Source organism: Protopterus annectens, chromosome 3.part0 (assembly GCF_019279795.1).
Source record: "Protopterus annectens isolate FY-2018-M chromosome 3.part0, PAN1.0, whole genome shotgun sequence".
Lineage (NCBI taxonomy): Eukaryota > Metazoa > Chordata > Ceratodontiformes > Protopteridae > Protopterus > Protopterus annectens.
The window spans coordinates 1265820892-1265840593 of record NC_056731.1 but is presented as its reverse complement, the minus strand read 5'-3'; positions in this window follow the sequence as shown (position 1 = coordinate 1265840593).

Below are 19702 nucleotides of genomic sequence, written 5' to 3'. Positions count from 1 at the left end.
TCCCGGCTAACTTGACTCTAGAACTCTCGATAACCCTACTCAAAAACAAACTCAAGAAATACTTCAAAACACACTGATTATGTCCTTGCACTAATCCCGACTAGTGTCCTCTCCATACCTCTCAACTGTCCCTGATTTTCAGCGACATCCCTGATTTTGACTCAAAATTTAGCTCTGTCCCTCTTAATCCCTCCCAAAACTAGTGACTTTTGGAGGAAAGGTGGTGAATTACACTTAATGAATAATGACAATAATTAAGAGTTACAAACTTCTTTTACTTCAGAAAATGTGTATTAATTCATATGCTCTGATTCTGTCAATGTTTCAAGTTAATAGCACTAATATTTCAAAAGTGTCCCTGATTGTCCCTGATTTTTTCTTGACTTGTCCCTGATTCTGTTGAAATTTGTTCCTGATTGGTTGAGAGGTCTGGTCCTCTCTATTACTTAGGTGCCTTACCTGCAACTGTTTTTACTTTATCTACCCACACCATTCCAGGAAGGGTGAATTGTATAAACTGCTGCTCAATGTGTTTTAAACCTGAATGTAATAAGTAGGTACTATATGTATAAAATAATGGTATTGCCTATGTCTGTAACCTGTATGAAATGAAACTAGTACTTACTAAATACTCTAAGTGTATTATGATCTTGGAGCTTTTCTCCCCCAGGCCTCCACTGAAAATGGACATATATCCAGTCAGACTATCCCAGTCAACAAATGTAAAATAAAATAAATAAATATTCCTACTAGGATAGGTATATCAGATTAAGTAATATCAGATAATGGTCCACAGCTTCTGAACCAATGATTCTGAACAGCGAGAATTTAAATATTCTGAGTGTTCAAGTTATCCATAAAGCAATGGGCATGTAAAGTGCACTGTGTAGACTACAGGTCATCTCCTGGGAATATGTTAACATTCTGAAAATTTAGATTGTTGTCTTTAAGTTTTACAGTTTAGAAACTCACCTTTGCAGTCTGTGGACATTGAGCAGCACAGATGCTAATGAATAGATGCCTCAAAACCAAGTGACCTACCAGAAAATCTCTGTTAGTTCCAGAAACTCACAGAAATGTTATAGATCTGCTGAAAGAAAGACATCACAAACCAAATTTGGTATAACAAAGCAACAAAAATATTTAAAAACTGCAGAAACGGGAAAAGTGACAATCATTATGGATTTTGGAAAAATAACTTGCCTGCCACACTGATTTGTGAAGTGGAAGAATGTACACTGTCCTTCCCTCAAGGCTTATATATGCAGCCATATCTCTCAGCTGTTTCTGGTTTCTAGGGCTGTCCTTGATTTTTGCCCAAAGTTGGTTTTGCTCCTCCTGAAACTGCTGATATTTGAGAAAAGATGGTGGTCAATAAATAATGGCAGACATAAAGACATAGTCACAGATTTTTTACCAATATTTAAAAAGTCCCCAGTTTTGGACTTTTCTTCCTGACTATTTTGGCTTAGTCCATGATTATGGAAATAAGAACTTGAGAGTTATGTGCAGATCTACAGGAGAAATAGAAAACACACAACTGAACAGGTTGGTTTTGAAGAAATTTGTTTATACACACACATATACACTTTGTTTGTGCACCTGGGTAGTGCACTAATCAGTATCAACCAATTCAAGCTAAGCCCAGGTAAAATGCAAAACATTTCACAAACAAAAAAATACAGAAATGTAAACAATAACAGAGTAGTTCAGACTAGTTAAATAGAAAAACTGTAAATATATATGAATTATGTGTAAATGTGTGTATGTATATATATATATATATATGTATGGGTCTAGGACACATGCTCGACTAGCATGTGTCCAAATCACAAAACACCGAACACACATACACAAAAGCGCTTAACATCAAAAAGCACTTCCGTGTATGTGTAGTTCAAAAAAAATCTACGTTTCTGCAGGGGGGCTTTGCCCCCCTGTACCCCCCTCACCTCCCCTACTTTAATATTCTTACTCCGAGATTGCACTACAGTGGGGAAAGGAGAATTTTCCCTTACCCACACTGTAGTCTGACAGGCACACATACACGGAAGCGCTTGTCGATGTTAAGCGCTTTTGTGTATGTGTGTTCGGTGTTTTGTGATTCGGACATATGCTAGTCAAGCATGTGTCCAGATCCCATATATATATATATATATATATATATATATATATATATGTATATGTATATGTATGTATGTATATGTTTACTATTAAAAGACTGAAATTCATATGGTCGACAGTCATAACATCGAAAGTCATTACACCGAATGTCTAAAATACTGAAAAAAAAATATAAAAGTTTAAATGGTCTAAAACCACCTGCAGCACTGACAGTATTGTTTTTCCCCCACACCCCCTACTACTTATATTACAACTCCAAGATCGCACTACAGTGCTGACAAGGGTATATCCTTTCCCTGTTTTCAAAATTATGTCAACAGGTAATTTGCATGCATTTCCTGTCGACAAAATGAACCAATTAATATTCATGTGTGTATCATATGGGTCACTCAGATGAACGTTAGATCTTTTGGCTTTCAACCATTTGATAGTAAACTGTATATATATATATATATATATATATATATATATATATATATATATATATATATCGGTTTACTATCAATAAGCTGAACATTGGTTCGGCGAACGCTGAAAGTCGAATGGCAGTTAGTCGACTCCCTTGTTGCCGAATGTTAGGAGATCAAGAGTACATATTAGTGAATGCAAGTGTGCATTCGCTGATATGCCCTCGATGTCATGAGTAGAGTTGTGGTACAGTGCGGAAAGGGAAATGTATCCCTTTCCTCACTGTTGTGTGATCTCGGAGTTAGAATATTTAATTTACAGGGTGTACGGGGGGCGTCTACATCATTTTCCCCTTCTACTGATCCTTGCCCAGTGGCTCCCCCTTCCATCACTCACTAGGGCCTTTCATTCCTCCTTCAGGCTGAGAGACAGTCACATTCCTGTCTGGGTTTGAGCCTCCAGTCAATTCATTACTTGGCTGGAGGGCCTTATCAGCCTGTTCATTTCTTCAAAAAGGGAAGAGCTGAGTGGTAGGGAGTGGACCAGAATGCTGGACTTAATGGAATCCCCTCTTTCCCTTGAATATCGTAATCTCCATGTTGGCTCAGTAGAGCTCTGCTAATGCTGTGAACCATGAGGACCCTGCATGCCTCTACATGCATGCTAATCTGTAGTCCCTAGGCAGTATATGCTCTGCTAGATTGAGCTGTGTAGGTGGAATACTTAGCTCTCCCTCTAGGTGTCACTCAAGTGATATGCTAGCACTACCTTCTTTTCCTCCAGGATGGATAAACCAGCAACAGCTGCTTACTCCCCTTCCTCTCCCACCTCATTCCCTCAATTATCCATGGTGTTAATCATGGACAGTTTATCCGGTTTGCAGTCAAAACCTTATCATTTTGCACCATAGGAGTGGGTTGTATGTCTGTAAAGTCTGTCACTTGAGCTTAGGTGTCACATTGAAATTTATGATGTATGCTATTCATCATCCTTGTCCAGTCTTCTGAAATCAGCTACCATTCTTGATCCTTTAGGAGGTCCCTGAAATACCATCTCTAAAGGAGGGTCTATGCAAACTTGCTCATGGGTGCTTCCTTTTGTTTTTGTCTTTGTCCATCCATTTGCATGTGCACACACACACACACACACACACACACACACACACACACACACACACACACACACACACACACACACACACACACACACGCACACACACACATACACACACATACACACATCAATATATATTAGAGTGCTTGTTGCAATTACTGAAACTCCACAATTTTGACATCGGTTTTGTTGACAAAACGGATTGTCAACAGGTGTGTGAGATTGAGAATCTATGGGATTGCGGAATATGCCCCTTCTCTGGGGATTGTGCGATCTTGGAGTTAATATATATAATTAACGGGGGGAGTGGGGGTCACAGGGGGTACCCCCTGCAAAAACATTGTCTTAAAAAATTTGCAATTTCCAAGGTTATGTATGGAGCATGTGTGATGAGTTATCAATTTTTCTTTTTTGATTATTATGTGTCGATATTTGGGAGTTTCATTAATTTTAAGTACTCCCATATCTATCTGTCTGTTTGTCTATATAAATATTATATATATGGGAGTAGTCTCTTTCATTGATTTGTGTTTCCACTGCTAAGTGAAAAAGCTGGTTGAACCTTACTTGCTTTTTTCACAATGTGGTACAGTGACTATCAGGAAATATACCCTTTCCCCACTGTAGTGCAATGTCATAGTTGATATATAATTAGCATGGGGTGTGGCGGTGCAGGGGGGGCTTGCCCCCTGCAAAAAAAAAATTTTTTTTGATCGTTCAAGAATTATGAGTCAGTAATTTGTTGATCAACATTAGGTAGTTTTAATGATAGCTTAGATTGCTATATAATTTTTAACATTAATATAATTTAAAATTACAATCACAACACAACAACAGTTGAAAAAAGAATTATGCAGAGTTCTGTAGTTAATTAAAAAAAACTTCTAGTTAAAACAGCTGGAATTCAAATTTGTATTTGGCTGTAGAGAAGATCTTTTTATCCTGCTGCATATGAATGACTCATAAATGTGATTGTTAGGATGAAACTTGGACTGATGACAAATAGGTAGGGTTCTGACGTTCAGCAGTACTGCGCTCTGTAGTTTAGATTCCTAATAGGAAAATGTTTAGCAAAACATTCTGGTTAATAGCATGTGGTTAAAAGAGTAAAGGGGTTGGTATCTGATGATAAACAGTATTGGGTAAAAGTTTTATTTTTAAGGAAAGATTCTAGTGGGCACCCCAGTTAAGGTTAATGATTTTGTAAATCAGTAAGGAGGAAGGTCATCTGTTAGTGCGACTAGTAAAATTTTGAATTAGTGACAGAGGTGTAGAGGTGTTTGACATGAGTTGAGCTATTTATACATCTACAGATTATGTTTAGCACGCATACCTCTCAACTGTACAGATTTTCACAGACTGCCCATATTTTTGCCTCATACTTTTGGTCTGGTTTTCATAAAATTGTGGTTTTCTGGCAAATTATTGGCAAAACATTAAACGTTGAAGTTAGAAAATAATGACAGACATTTGAGTTTCAGACTTCATACCCTTTAGACAATTCATGCTAGTGCAAAACCTGTTATTCTATCAACTTTCTAAGTTTGTAAGAACAATATTTAAAAATTGTCCGTATTTCGGGCCTTTGTCCCACTTTTATGTATGCCTTTGTCCAGATTTCTTGCTCTAAGAGGTTGAGAGGTATGTTTAGCAGCATATGGAATTTGTTACATTTGATGGAGGCTCCCATAGTCATTAGTAAGTGGTTGCAATCTTTTTGAGATGGAGCTTCCTGGCTTCAGTGTTAACAGGTTGAAGGTTACATGGCTAGCAGTAAGGAGGATCTTACATAACTGAGATGTGACTAGAAGATAAGTCATGGATCAGGAATGAAGCTTGCATATTTAAAGTGCTACACAGAACGTAAGGAACCTTTTAAAGGCGAGGTAACAGGCCATTCCTGTTTTTGTATTTTTCCAGTTAGACTAGTAATTACTTTGTTTTTGTCAGAAAAAATATTACTATACACTTATTTTAGGAATGATGAAATGATGGAACCCCAACATTTCAGACCAGTCAGTTTATTGCATCCCTTTTCTAAGCTTTATTCAGAATGTGATTAAGCAAATAACAATCATAGCTTGACAAAGGAAATATATTAGCTTTATAATGGGATTTAGATGTGTCTGTTCAATTATAAATCAGCTTAATGCTTTAGGACATTTAATTAAAATACAGTGATTGAACATGTTGCTTCTTAGTACACTAGAAGATTCTAAAAAGAAACAGACAAAAGTTACCCAGGATAGGAAAGGGCCATACTATGCCTCCTTTACTTATGTTTCTGTACTTAGATAATGAAGCATGCATTAAATCTAATATCTGAGACAGCCCCGGCGACTATATTTCACTAAAAAGAAGCATGTAACAGTGATACTTACTAGCTCCACTACTTTCAACCTTTATACTAGCGAAATGCTGAAGAATATTGATGTCACTAATTCCCACACTTCAAGTGCCCTGCATAAATTCTGCTCATCTACGACAGGCAAAATGACATTATACTGTTACCTGTGTTATTATGTTCAGCTGGTCTCCAATGGGAGCTGAATAATTTTTAGTATATCCACAAATCATATCTTGACAATAAATTTAGATAAAAGAAAGATAATTAGATTTAGGTGAGAGAACTCTCAGAGGTTCCTTATTAATAACTTCAGACTGAAAATTATAGACATATGTAGGAGTTATATTTTATCTAATGGCAAATAGTCCAGCCATGTAAAAGCTAAGCTGAAAAAAATTAGACAGAATTCTTGGGCAATCAAATGATTTAGCTTTCTTTGCAGTGAAGGCAGACAGTTATATGTTTCAGTGTAGGAAAAGTAAAGCTAAATCCCATAATATTTTATAGATGATGTATTTTGAAACACTCTACCCTTTGAGATTTGGAATCTATTTTCTTTATTTGTATCATGCATTGCAGAAACTCTGTGTATGTGAAAGAAAATTTCAGACTGAAAATAAATTTACAGAATTAAGATTATATTAATATACACATATAGCAGATATAAAGTATAACAGACTGGCAAATATTGTAAAACATTAAACAAAATACTTGTTTAATTTGAAACAAACAAGAGCAAGGGAAACTACACAACTACACAGGAAAATAAAATAAACTATTTCACCTAGTTTTCACATTTTATAAGTAAAAGAGGTCTGGATTAGTGGTATGAACATTAATATCCTGATATATCAAACATGAGTACTGATAAGTGTTTGAGGTTTGTCTGATACGTTGAACTGCAACAGACAAATTTATAAGGTTATACTGTTTACCGCATGACAAAGGAAAATGTGTACACTGGAAGAAAAAAAATGTATTCCTTTATTATGCCCTTCCTAAATATTAATTTGCCTTACATCATTCCCTTGTTACAACATCCCGGGGGCCATTATTTAGCTTTGGATCAGGGTACAGTGTAATTTTTGGCTTTTGTAGTTGAGTATGTACTATTACTTGATTTATAAAAATGAGGAACGTCTGCTAATAAAATATTTGGAATAAAGTATAATAAAACCAGGCCTTAGTTAAGCAGGACATATGACAATTTGAATTAAAATCCATGATGACATAGGGTTACCACCTGTCCCACTTTGTGAGGGACAGTCCCTCTTTGGGCAGTTGTGTCCTGCAAAAAATTTGTAAAAATGGCAAATGTCCTGAGAGTTTACGACAAAATTATTTTCTATATTTTATATAATAGTTGTATAAAACAGTTATTCTGCACCTGAAACACTAAAATGTTATAAGAAACAGAATAAGCAATACAATTCTACAAGAATAAGCTTTTTATTTAGGCAAAAAAGTGAAGTTCTGTCCTTTGTACTGGCCGTGGGTATATTTTGGCCTGCAAAATCTGACATTTGTACCAAAAATGTCCCACTTTGGGCATTTGAAAAGGTGGCAACTCTATGATGACATATATGACTGTGATGCTTTTTCTGACAATACTAATGTCTCAGCAAATCATTTTCATTTACCTGTGATAGCTGTCAGAAAGAGAGAGGGGAGAGAAAGAGAAATGCTGTGCTAGTGTACTAAAGGAAATGCAGGGACAAGCAGGAATACAGAAGTGAAAAGATACGTTTTTGGGCTACTTGCGTTTTGGAATAATGCACTCTTTTAATTAGGTATTAATATGTTACTGATGCTAGTGTTTTAATATGTAATTGTACCTAGGAGGGGAAAACAAAATACATTTCTTTCACATAGGCTACAAGAAACATTTAAAAACTATACATGTGGGAAAAAATCCTAGTGTGTGATTCAGATACTTAGACCCATGAAACAGACCACAGAGAAGCAGAGAGGCATGTACCAGGATGGTGGCATAGTTCAGGTTTGTATGCTTACTTCACATATTGGCTGTACAAACTGCAGCTAAGCTGTAAGCAGAATAATTAACACAGCCCTTTCCTCTGATGAGCATATAGTTTGTGTCTGCTGTGCTCCTCTGTGACCGTTATGGCTGGGTTATGCTGGTTGAAGCTCACTTGCATGGTCTGTGTATGCTGAGATATAGGATATTTGTGCTCATGCCTTTTGTGCATTTTTCCTTCTCATTTCTGCTTTTTTGGTATATTTGATTATTATTTTGCAGAACACTTACAGTATAATATTTCTTTGGAGATCCAGAACATCAACAATTAGGAAAAGGTTTTATAATTCTGAAACAGCATTTTTATGACATATTCAAAAACATGGCACATGATAGAACACTCTTACCCTGAAAATCTTGGAATTTAATTTAATGTTGTCTTAGGTCATATGTGAAGGAAAGAATAAATAATAAAGCATGAAACTTCTACAACTTGGAGAATTATAAATTGTGCAATATCAGATCTTGGTGACCACGCATGCTCTGATCATACTCTATTTGATGTGAATGTATTCACAGGGAAAGGGCACAAAATAAAGAAATTTTGTCAAGTACTGGCAGAAATGAATTGCATTACATGACCTGTCCATTTGCCAAACATAAACAAACCAGGATGGTTCAGCAACCACATGGCAAATATGAACAATTTGCTGAAATTGTAGATTCAAGTTTGTTTAGTCTAGACATGTTTACTAACTTTGCATGTCCCATACAAATACAGACCAGAATATTTACAGGTGAAAATGGCTTAGTAGTGAAGGAAGTGAGATAAGTATCTAATTGCTGCCTCAGCTAAAAAATTCACTTCTAATCCACTAAGGATGTTATTTGGAGGTGGTCTCAGGCTCTGAGGCTATTTCACTATGGTAGAAATTACTTAGGGCAAGGATGAAGAACTGGAGATCGAAGAGAAATACAATTAGGACACTGAAGTTGGGGGAAGATAGGGGTCCATCCTTTTAGGTCACATTATCTGTATTATTACTGAAAACCATGGAAATAACAGTTTATGCAGCTATGATCCTAATGGCCACTCTGAGCAGAAATGTCTGTTCTGATTGAGGAGGGAATAATCACTTTATTAAACAGTATACATAATGTATAACAGTTATAATGTTACCGTGATTTTACTTTTCTTAATTTATAATACAAAAGTCTGATGCTTAAACTAAGCTCGGTAGTGGGAGTGGGGGTCCATGATGGTGAATAGTTTTCTATACAGTAGTCTACTTTAGTGAGATTCACAAGTTTATACTGTTCATCTGTATTCATCCACACTGAAATTAAAAGGTCTTAGTCAATCATACATGAGAAATCCTTGAAGAAATGTTTGACATTTGGACTGAAACATCCATGAGGTCAAACCAAGTAATGTTCATATAGCCATAGTCCAAACTATGAAGGCAACACTTTTAACAGTGGTCTTAAAAGTCAACCCAAAATATGGTAGTTCTGCATAAAGAGTAAAACTGACATACTTGACAAAAAATGAAGTTTCCATTTGAGGATGTTATAAATTATTGTCTAGAACTAATTTTTTGACTGTTATCCAGATAAACTCTGTTGTATTTTTTGGTTGCTGCTGTATGATCAAGAGGTTGCAGCTTATAGCATCCTTCATTTTCTGTATTTTTAAATCAAGTACCATTTTGATTCTCTGTTTTTATTTACATTATGCATGACATATATACTTTATAGTTACACCCTGAGATTCAATAAACTCCATGTAGACTTCATGCAGAGCCTAAACTGAGTTTAGTTGTTAGCACGACACTGCAATGCACGGCAGCTTGTAATGCATATTAATGAGGAGCAGAGTGTCTAAACTAGGTTTTGTGGCTCACAACAGTGTTGCTGGCTGCAAACCCTTGTAAGCGAATGTGGATAGCAATTGCATATGAGGCAGAGCACCTACATTTACGGATTTGTGCAGAATGATCCCCAGAACTTTACAAATAGCTGTCATTCTGTTAGTACAACACATCTGCACAGAGGCCAACTTAATGAGAGGTCAAATAACAAGTAATAGGGGCATATTTGACACAGATGTCACTTAGGAATGTGTTAGAATGTAACAGTCTCAACCTCTTAGAGCAAGAAATGTGGACAAAGCCATAAAAATGGGGGGACAAAGGACCAGAAATCGGGACAGATTTTTAATTTTGCATGTCCAAACTTAGGAAGTCAATAGAATATATTGGTTGTACATTAGTGTGACAAAAAGAGATACTGCCAGCATAGCTAGCTGGAATTCTGTAAATAATTATTTGTCATTGGTGAATATTGAAATTATTTATGCAAGATGCTGTGTTACAAATGTATTAGAACTGTATGTCATGTGTATATCAAACTGCTTGTACAGATGTGTGTGTTGAAAAGGTATTTGCAAAGTGCTGTGTTTGAAATATAACCACAGTGTGCCCTACAGGAGGAGAACAGAAATGAACATGCACTATTATAACTGTTTAAATGTATATGTTTTAACAGGGGAAACTGGAGGGTTAACCTCAGTCCAGCAAACTTTAGAAAATATCTGAAATTAAATTACTTTATAGGATACAATAAAGAGGCTATCTCTTAGTTTTCAATGCAGCCAGAAGCACAAGGTCTGTACTAGGAAGCTTTCTGTATTGTCCTTGGAGTGAACAAATTACTACTTTGAAGCATAAAGGAATGCAATTGTTTTATGACTTCCAGTATCTGGCAAAGATCTGAGGAGAAGCCCTTGTCTGTATATTTTTACAGGTAGATGCTAAATGCTGCCAGCTTCTAGCAATGGGTGTTTTGGACTGGGAACTAGAAGTCAGATTACTAGAAATTATGTAATTCTGCAAACTATCCTAGTAGTAATAGTTTAGATATTGATTTGAGAAGTCTCTTAGTAAGACAGAGAGCATTCTGCATTTTGAACATGACAACAACAATAAGAACCATTCACCACATATGCCTTCCCCTATTAGTAAGTTCTTAGGTTATGGTACAATTCTCTTAGATTCAGTCAGGAATATAGTGAAGCTTAGTTTAGATAGAACTCTGATGTCACTGTGAATATATATATATATATATATATATATATATATATATATATATATATATATATATATACATATATATATATATATAAGTATTGTCTTGTTCTTTTATTATTTATTATTAAATATATGTAAACCTTTCATTGTGGCTGATCTGTGTAGAGATATTTACATTTTGAGAGTACTTGCATGCTTATTGTTGACACTATATGGGCCACTCCTAATAGCCTTGCACTTCGACAAACTACCATTTGTATTAGCATTAATGTTACACAGTAAGATTGGATACCCTTTGTTAAGGGCCCTGAAGTAGCTGATAAGGAGTGACTGGCGGCAGTGATAATTAACTTATAGTCTGGGCAGAAGGGGGCATAGATAATAAACCTGTGCCAGCCTCTCCCAGGTGTGTGACATGAAGCACTGGTTGGATAGAGAAGGTGCTGGAGGTCTTGGCTCGGCCACTCAGCTGAGATATCAACTCTATAGCTATACCAGTGGGGAGTTTTATTGGGGATCCAGAGAAAAAGGGAGAAACTTGTCCCAGAATGACTGCGGTCTCTGTTATAGGATGTTGTCTGTGTGCTCTTAGGGGAAATTGCACTTGATGCAGAGAGCTGCATTTGCAAATACTGTGTGTGTAGGATCATATGATCATAGGAAGTTACTAGGCTATTGGCCCTGAGGCCCTTACAAGCCTAGCCAAGAATTTAGCCCATGTTCCAACAAGTCAGCACCCTATGCCACTGTCCAGCAGGGACACAGGTGGAATCCCAGGGGTGTATTTTCTGTTCCACATCCAGTTGTCCGGTTGTGCTTAAAAAGTTTTAATGAGGTACTCTGCATTACATGCAGAGGGAGTCTCTTCCACAAAAGGGGGAGTCTCTGGGACACAAGTTTGTCCCACTAACAAGTCCTATTGATGTCACAGACCAGGTTGAGGTTGTGCATGCAGGTTGCTCGAGTGGAGCTTGACTTGTGGATATGCAGCAGTCCCATCAGGGTGGGGTCTGAGATTGCTTTGTATGGCAGACAGAGGCCACCTCTGAGGAGTCTATAGGAGACTGAGTAGAGGGACAGGGATTGTAGCCTATCTGTGTTGAGTAGATGTTTGAGGCCCTGGATTCTCCAGGTGATGAACCTCTGTGGTCTGTCCAGCTGCTGCATGTGCTTTGTGAAGTACATGCCGAAAGGGGCATTGTACTCAATAATGGGTCTTATAAGGGAAGAATACAGGGATGTTATGACCACCTTGTTCCTGGATGAGATACCCTTACTAATGCAGTAGGCCATGCAGAAAGCTTTCCGTACAACAGAGGCAATATGGTGGTCAAAAGTTAGTTTGCTGTCAACCTGGGTGCCCATCTCCCTCACAACTGATTGCGAGCTTAGTACCTTATTATCAATGTGATAATTTGCAGGGGTGTCACTCTCCCCAAAAGGGATGATAATGCATTTTCTGGCATTCAGTTTGAGGCCATGTTTTTGGTACTAGTCATTTGTTTGGGTGAAACCCTTTTGGAGGATGTCCACATCACTAGGGGAATTGATGACAGCACCCAGCTTGCAGTCATCTGTAAACCTGGTCAGCCATAGCCCACTAAATTTGTCCTGCACCTCCAAGAAGTATATCCCAAACAGCAGAGGCATCAAGACCGATCCCTGGGGTACACTGCTTGTTACAGGCCTACTACTTGAGGTGGTTTCCCTTATTTTGACTAGGTAGGTTCTATCAGTGAGCCAGTTTGCTACCCATCTGGTAACATATGGATTGATGCCTAGTTCAGAGACTTTATCTATTATACCTGAGTGAAGAATAGTATTGAAGGCTTTGGCCAGGACAAGGTAGGCGGTGTGCACCATCTTCCCCTCATCTATGGCCTTAGTGACTGTCTCAAAAAAAGTCGACCAAAGTTAACAGGCATGACCTCCCACTGACAAAAACCAAACTGTGTGGGATCAAGTGTCTGGAAGTTGCCAATGTCCTTGTTCATGAGGTCCATGATAATCCACTCCATGGCCTTGCAGATCAGATTAGTTAGGATGATGGCTCTATAATTTCCTGGATGGGTGGATGCTCCACCTTTGTGCAAAGGAATGATAGTAGTTGTCCTGCACTTGGCTGGGATGAAGCCAGTACTCAGACTGTGGTTGAATAGGGTGCCTAATGGTGTTGGAAGTTCCTGCCCGAGTTCACTTAGGATGCAGCCTGGGATGTTATCGGGTTCCATGGAGGCTGTATTTTTTGCCTTTGGGAGGGCAGTGATGACTTGCTCCCTAGAGATAAGGGGAGGGGAGCAGGTACTGGGGATGTCTGTTTTACTGATGGGGGGACAGAGGAATGAAGTTTTCACTGAACCTGTCTGTCAGCAGATTGGCTGTATCTACAACGTTTGTGTATGTGGTGTCCTTGACCACCAGTTCTGAGCAGATCTGGGTGCTTCCCTTGAGATTGCGGACATATGTGAAGAAGCCTTATGATTGTCTTTAGTAGATGTGGCCAGTTTGGACTCAAAGTTTGCTTTGAGGGATTTCACTAGTGCTCTTATTTGCTTGTTCAGGCTAAGGAGAGATTGCTTCCAATTAGATACCTGCTCCTTCTTGGCCCTGGACATCAATTTTTTCCTTTTATTATAAAGTTTATTTATTGTAGATATCCACCAGGCAGGTTTACTCTTCCTTGAGGAGGATGATTTCATCCTGTCTGGTATACCTGATTCCATGCAGCTATATAAATTTTCATATAGTACTTTGGTGTAGGTTTGGACATATGTGCCAGTTCCTATTGAGGGTGAGGGGGTTATGAAACTGTTTAAACCTTCCCTGAGGTGGTTGCAATCAGTTTTAGAGATTTTTTTTTGTTTGATCCTAGCTGGGGGTGGTGGTGGTGGTGGTGGTGGTGGTGGTGACTTCTAAAGTGACTGCTTTGTTGCTTTGTGGTTGGATCTTACAAGGGATGATGACACTGTAGGGATGCTGCAGTAGTTACTCTTGTTGGTTAATATTTTTACCTCTTGTGGGGGTGTCAACCAAATGGTCCAAGGTATTTTCTTTGACTAAATCAAGGCATCTTAGAGCATTTGTGTTTTGACATGAGTATTTCTTTCAGTTTATGGTTGGATTGTTAAACTCTCCCAGGATCAGGGTAAAGGGTTGAATCTTGATAGATTTGAAGAGGACCAGATAGGTGGAGTGGGCATCTTGAATCAGAGTTGGAGGCCTATAGCTAGCTATGATTTGAATAGGGATCTTGACAATTGTTAACTGCACCTTGACTGTTTCCTGTACATCATACTGTTTGACCAGCATAGAGGTGTGTATGTCTTTTATATATATATTGCAACACCACCTCCTTTTGTTTTGCTGCCCACAGTTTGGGATCTTAATAAATGATAGTATGAATAACCTTGTATGGCTGGGGTGCTCTGTAACTGTTATTCTCCCAGTGAACATCCCTCACTGTTGCCAGTGGTGAGGATTGAGGCTCCTTGATTATTGGTCCAGTGATAGGTTGTCACAATTAGCATGAACTTTCTGAAGAGCAGGAAGTTTTAAACTCAAATATCAATCATCAGTTTCTGACTGCAATCTGCAATGACATGCCAATGATTTGCCAGAAAAAAATGTTATGAGGAAAAGATCCCAAATATGAGACAAAAACTGGACATTCTGCACAGATCAGGACAGTTGAGAGGTATACATTTGTATGTAATATTGAGTCTTGTCAGTCCAGAGATCATCCCAGTGATATGGCAGAAAGCCGCATATTTGATAAGGAAATCATGTGGACTTCCTGGGAATATCTGGACCGTTGAGAGGTATGAATGTGAAGTATATGGTCCAAACACAGAACAGGACAGTGTACTTACAGTCCAGAGTATTGTGATGTCTCCTTCCTGGCATTCTCCATTGAAGCTGTGCTAATGATCTGTAATAGGACATGCGACTGCTATGTAAAATGATCACTCAGAGGGAGTGTGTGTATTGAACAGGGAGACAGATGAATTTTAGGAATGAAAACAGGGAAAGAGTACAGGGAAAACTCCCTTGTGTACAGCACAGGAGGGTATGTCAATTAAAGATGGTTGTAGCAGCAGCACCAAGAACATATCTATATGGTACAGTATGGACTGTACAGTGAAAATGTGTTGTCTGTGACTCACACAAGGTGACGTAACAATGGGGAGGATGTGTGTGTTTGTAAGATAAGCATCTTTACATGAATAATGCAGAGGATGTCTATCAGGGATATGACATACAATTGGGGTAGGGTGCATATTGGGAAGCTGTGCAAACTGATATACTTGAATATGGGTGTACTCTCAGCAGAGGTCTCCAGCAAGGTGGCCACAGGTAAAGGATCATGGCAAACATTGCAATAACTAAACACAATCATGGACAATATTAGAATAATACCACCACTAATCCCATGTCTCTGAAGTAACATATGTGATGTGGAGTGATAAGAGATGAGCCTGCACACACACACACACACACACACACACACACACACACACACACACACACACACACACACACACACACACACACACACACACACACACACACACACACACACACACACACACACACTTGACAGCTATTATGATACTGCCATAATTAACTTCAGCAACACCATAAACTCATACAGGAACCAAGGGAAACTTGTCTCTGCTACCTTTCCACACTTATCCAAAGCATTTTATACAGTTTCTCACAATGAACTCTTATCCTACCTCTCTTAATTCAACCTCAACAATTCCACCCCACAGTGGTTCAGTAGTTACCTAAACAACCACTCCCAGTCTGTCAAATGGCTCAACTCCCTATCCCCTCCACTCCCCGTCACATGTGGCGTACCTCAAGGCTCGAGCCTTGGCTCCCTTCTCTTTAACATCTTTACGAACCAACTCCACTTAGCAACCACAAAAGCTGATATAGTCCAATACGCAGATGACACAACCCTAATCTGCTCTGCACCCAACATCCATCTTTTACAAAGCAAAGCCCAAGAATCCTTCACAGAGATAGAAAACTGGCTAAACAATTCCCAACTGATATCAAACCCAAAAAACCCCCACAACTAATGCTATTCCACCCAACTAAGACTAATGACCCCACCTTCTCCGTACTCTCAGCCAGGAAGACCCTCATCACACCAGTCTCAGAGGCCAAACTACTATCTTACAATCAACCAGCAACTTAAATACAATAAACATATATCACTAACTGAAACCAAAGTCAACAAAAAGCTAGGATGCCTCTATCATAACAAACGGTTCCTAACCTCCGAGTCCAGAATTCCCATACCCAGAACTTATCTCTTATCAACATTACTCTATGCATCCCCAGTGCTAACAAATCTGAATAAAACTGACCTGAACAAACTTTCCACATGCTACAACAAAATAGCTGGGTTCATGACCAATGTTAAATCATGCTTTCACCACTGCCAATCCCTACATAAACTACACTGGCTAGAATTTCTAAACTTACTACGTTACCACCTAGCACACCAAATGCTATACCATCCTGATAAACCCCCTGCCCTAACTGGCCTTTAAAACTTCTACAATTCTAACAGAGAACTATGATCCAGTAACAAAGCCCTGGTAGAAGTTATTCCATGTAAGAACAGCTCTGGGGAATCTCTGTTCCCTCGTGAGGTTGCAAAAACATGGAATACCCAGCCCCTTGACCTCAGGTTACAATACCACATATTCATATTCAAAAAACCTTCTTAAATCACACCTTTATGACAACCATCTATGTAACTGCAATGATCCTCCCTGAACCCTTACCCCTCTGTAGGCTGTTATTCCCTAGTGCCCTGATGAATACTGTACTCTGATACTGTGCTCTACCTGTGATAATTGTATATATTGTAAATATTTTAAATATGTGCTTACTATGAAACCAAATGTATATATACTGTACTTATGCTTACTCTACAAATGAGCTGTGATCACATATCTTTACTATAACCTTGTATTGTTTTTAACTGTTAACCTTTCTATAACATGTTATCCTAAGCCGTGTTATGACCTTGACTATGTAACCTCCTATTTTTATCATGTATTACTTATTACTCTGTAACTTTGTGAGATTTTCTCCCCAGGACTCCACTGAAAACAGACACTAGTTGTCCAGTCAGACTATCCTGGTAAACAAATGCTAAATAATAATAACAATATTAATAAAAATCCACACTCTATGAGGGTAACCATGCACACTGTCCTGGTAATGTAATATCTGCAGGGGTTGTTAGCAGGGAAATTGCCATGCTATGAGACAGCATGGGCAATACAGGTTAGCTGCCTTGTGTGCATGGCATATATCTATGGCACAATCCACAATGTCACAAATGATATACATGCCATTGATGTTGTCAAACAGCTATGTATGCAGTGTATGCATAAGCTGAACAGGTAGAACACAATGCATCTGGTGTAATAACTTGATTGGTCTTCCGCACAATCAGACAGCCATGTATATTCCACAGAAAGAATACTTAGGTATGGCCAATAACTGTGTCACAGCGCACTGTGACAAAGGTGGTATAGTTTAGTTACACATCACTTGAAGAAGTATAGGGAGGTACATGAGGAAGTGTGCATTGTACATAGTTATTGGTGTGATGAAGGCTGGAAATCATGAAGTGATTATAGTCTCTGATGTGCATGTCCTTCACATACCCAGCACTTGTGTTACATTCAGTAGTCAGCACTGTGACCACATGCTGGTGGATGTACCACTTACCCTCTACCCCAGGACACAGGTCAAATACCTACTGGTCATAGGGTATGATGTCCACATTATAGTTGGATGGTGTGTCTGTTTCCTGATTCAACAAATCCTTCCATGTGTCTCGTCAATGCAGCAGTTGTCATGGCTGTGGCAGCAGTCTCTGGTATGTGTTGATACTGTGTGTATTATACTAATATTACAATTGGAGTCAATGACTGCCAACAAGCTGTAGTCTTTCAGGCAGTTGTTTGGACACAGCATGTGTATGCCATCTGTAATCTCCATCACTTAACTAATGGGCAGGAAAGGGCATAGCAGACACCCCGATATACTAACCTGATCACTGGATCTGAGATATATGTCACATCACACATTTCAACATAGTGAGATGCCATGTATGTCATGCACTGGTCTACCCATTTGGTGATATAGCTGTTTATGGCCACATATGACAGTGTTGATTGAATACCTCAGTGTGGTGTCAAATGCCTTGACCTGTTAAAGTTCCACAAGATAATACTGTTGTCATCATGCATGCCCTCAATGACCTCTTTGAGGACATCTATTAGATATAACAGACCTGATATAACAGTAACAACTCGCACAGGTCTGTTGCACACACCTGGAATATTACTAGTGGACATGTTGAAGAGGTCCATGATGGCATGTTGGTCTACCTCACAGTTGAGGAGAGTCAGGATATCTCTATATATGCATGCATCAGGTGCTATCCCCCAACTCAGGTAGAAGAATTTTGATATACATCCTTGTATGGGAACATACCCATGTGGAGGGTGTGTTGAACTGTGTATTTAACCATATCAGGAAGGTGTATGTGCTGTGTCACTCCACAGGAGATTTGTGATGCTGTCACAGTCCATTTATTCTATGTGATAGGCCTGGATGAAGCTATGAAAGTGCATACTGCCTATTGTGATCTGGCCTAGGGTTTTGACACAACTCACACACAGGTATCAGTGAGAAAATCCCTAAGCTGAGGATTAAATCTTATGTCAGTTGATGGATAAACATTTGGTTCACTGACAGAACACATCATGTAAAAGCTGGTGAATCAACCTGTACTAGTAGAGATGACACCATTGGCAAACCCCAGGGATCTGTGCTTGGCCCTTCACTGTTTGAACAGTATTTCTTGACAGTTTAGGCTAAAGTATATGGCTGCTGGCTTACCACGTTTGCTAATTCTCACATACTGTGTGCAATCATTGAATCCACCAGGAGGAGCTAACACACAAAACTGAATGGTGACAAAGGCACACAATGTACAAATAAATGCAGAAATGTGTGTTCATAATGTTGCCCATATGAAAACTGGAGATCCATGCTAATCACAGTATTGACAACAGTCCTGCTATGCAGAAATCCAGTGGTGCAAGCACTGGTAATACATCAAGATAGCAATCTGAACTTTGACCACCAAATGTCCACACTGTTATTGAAAGCCTTTGTTGTGCACATCATAAGTCATGCCATCATACTGAGATCTTAGGATTGTATGACAGCAGTGTAGTCAAATCTCATTACAACACCAATAGAGTACAATGCTTTTTTTTACATGCACCTCACCAACAGAGCTGGCGAGACCATGGGGCATTCTCAGCAAGATAACACAGGCTGTACTCACCATGCCATGATGTATGTGGATAGATTAAAAGCTATGTCACTGTAAACTGTATTGTATAGGATCAGGTGACTTCTGTCTGGCCCCCAGGACAGTCTCTGACCTTGCCCTGGTAGGAGTACTGCATATCCAAAATTGTGATATATAGTTGATGACATGAGCAGTGTCTGTTGAGATGAAGATAACAGTGTCCCGCATACTGGTGTAAATTGCTCTCTGTAATGTCAAACAACAGCTCACACAAACACACGCAC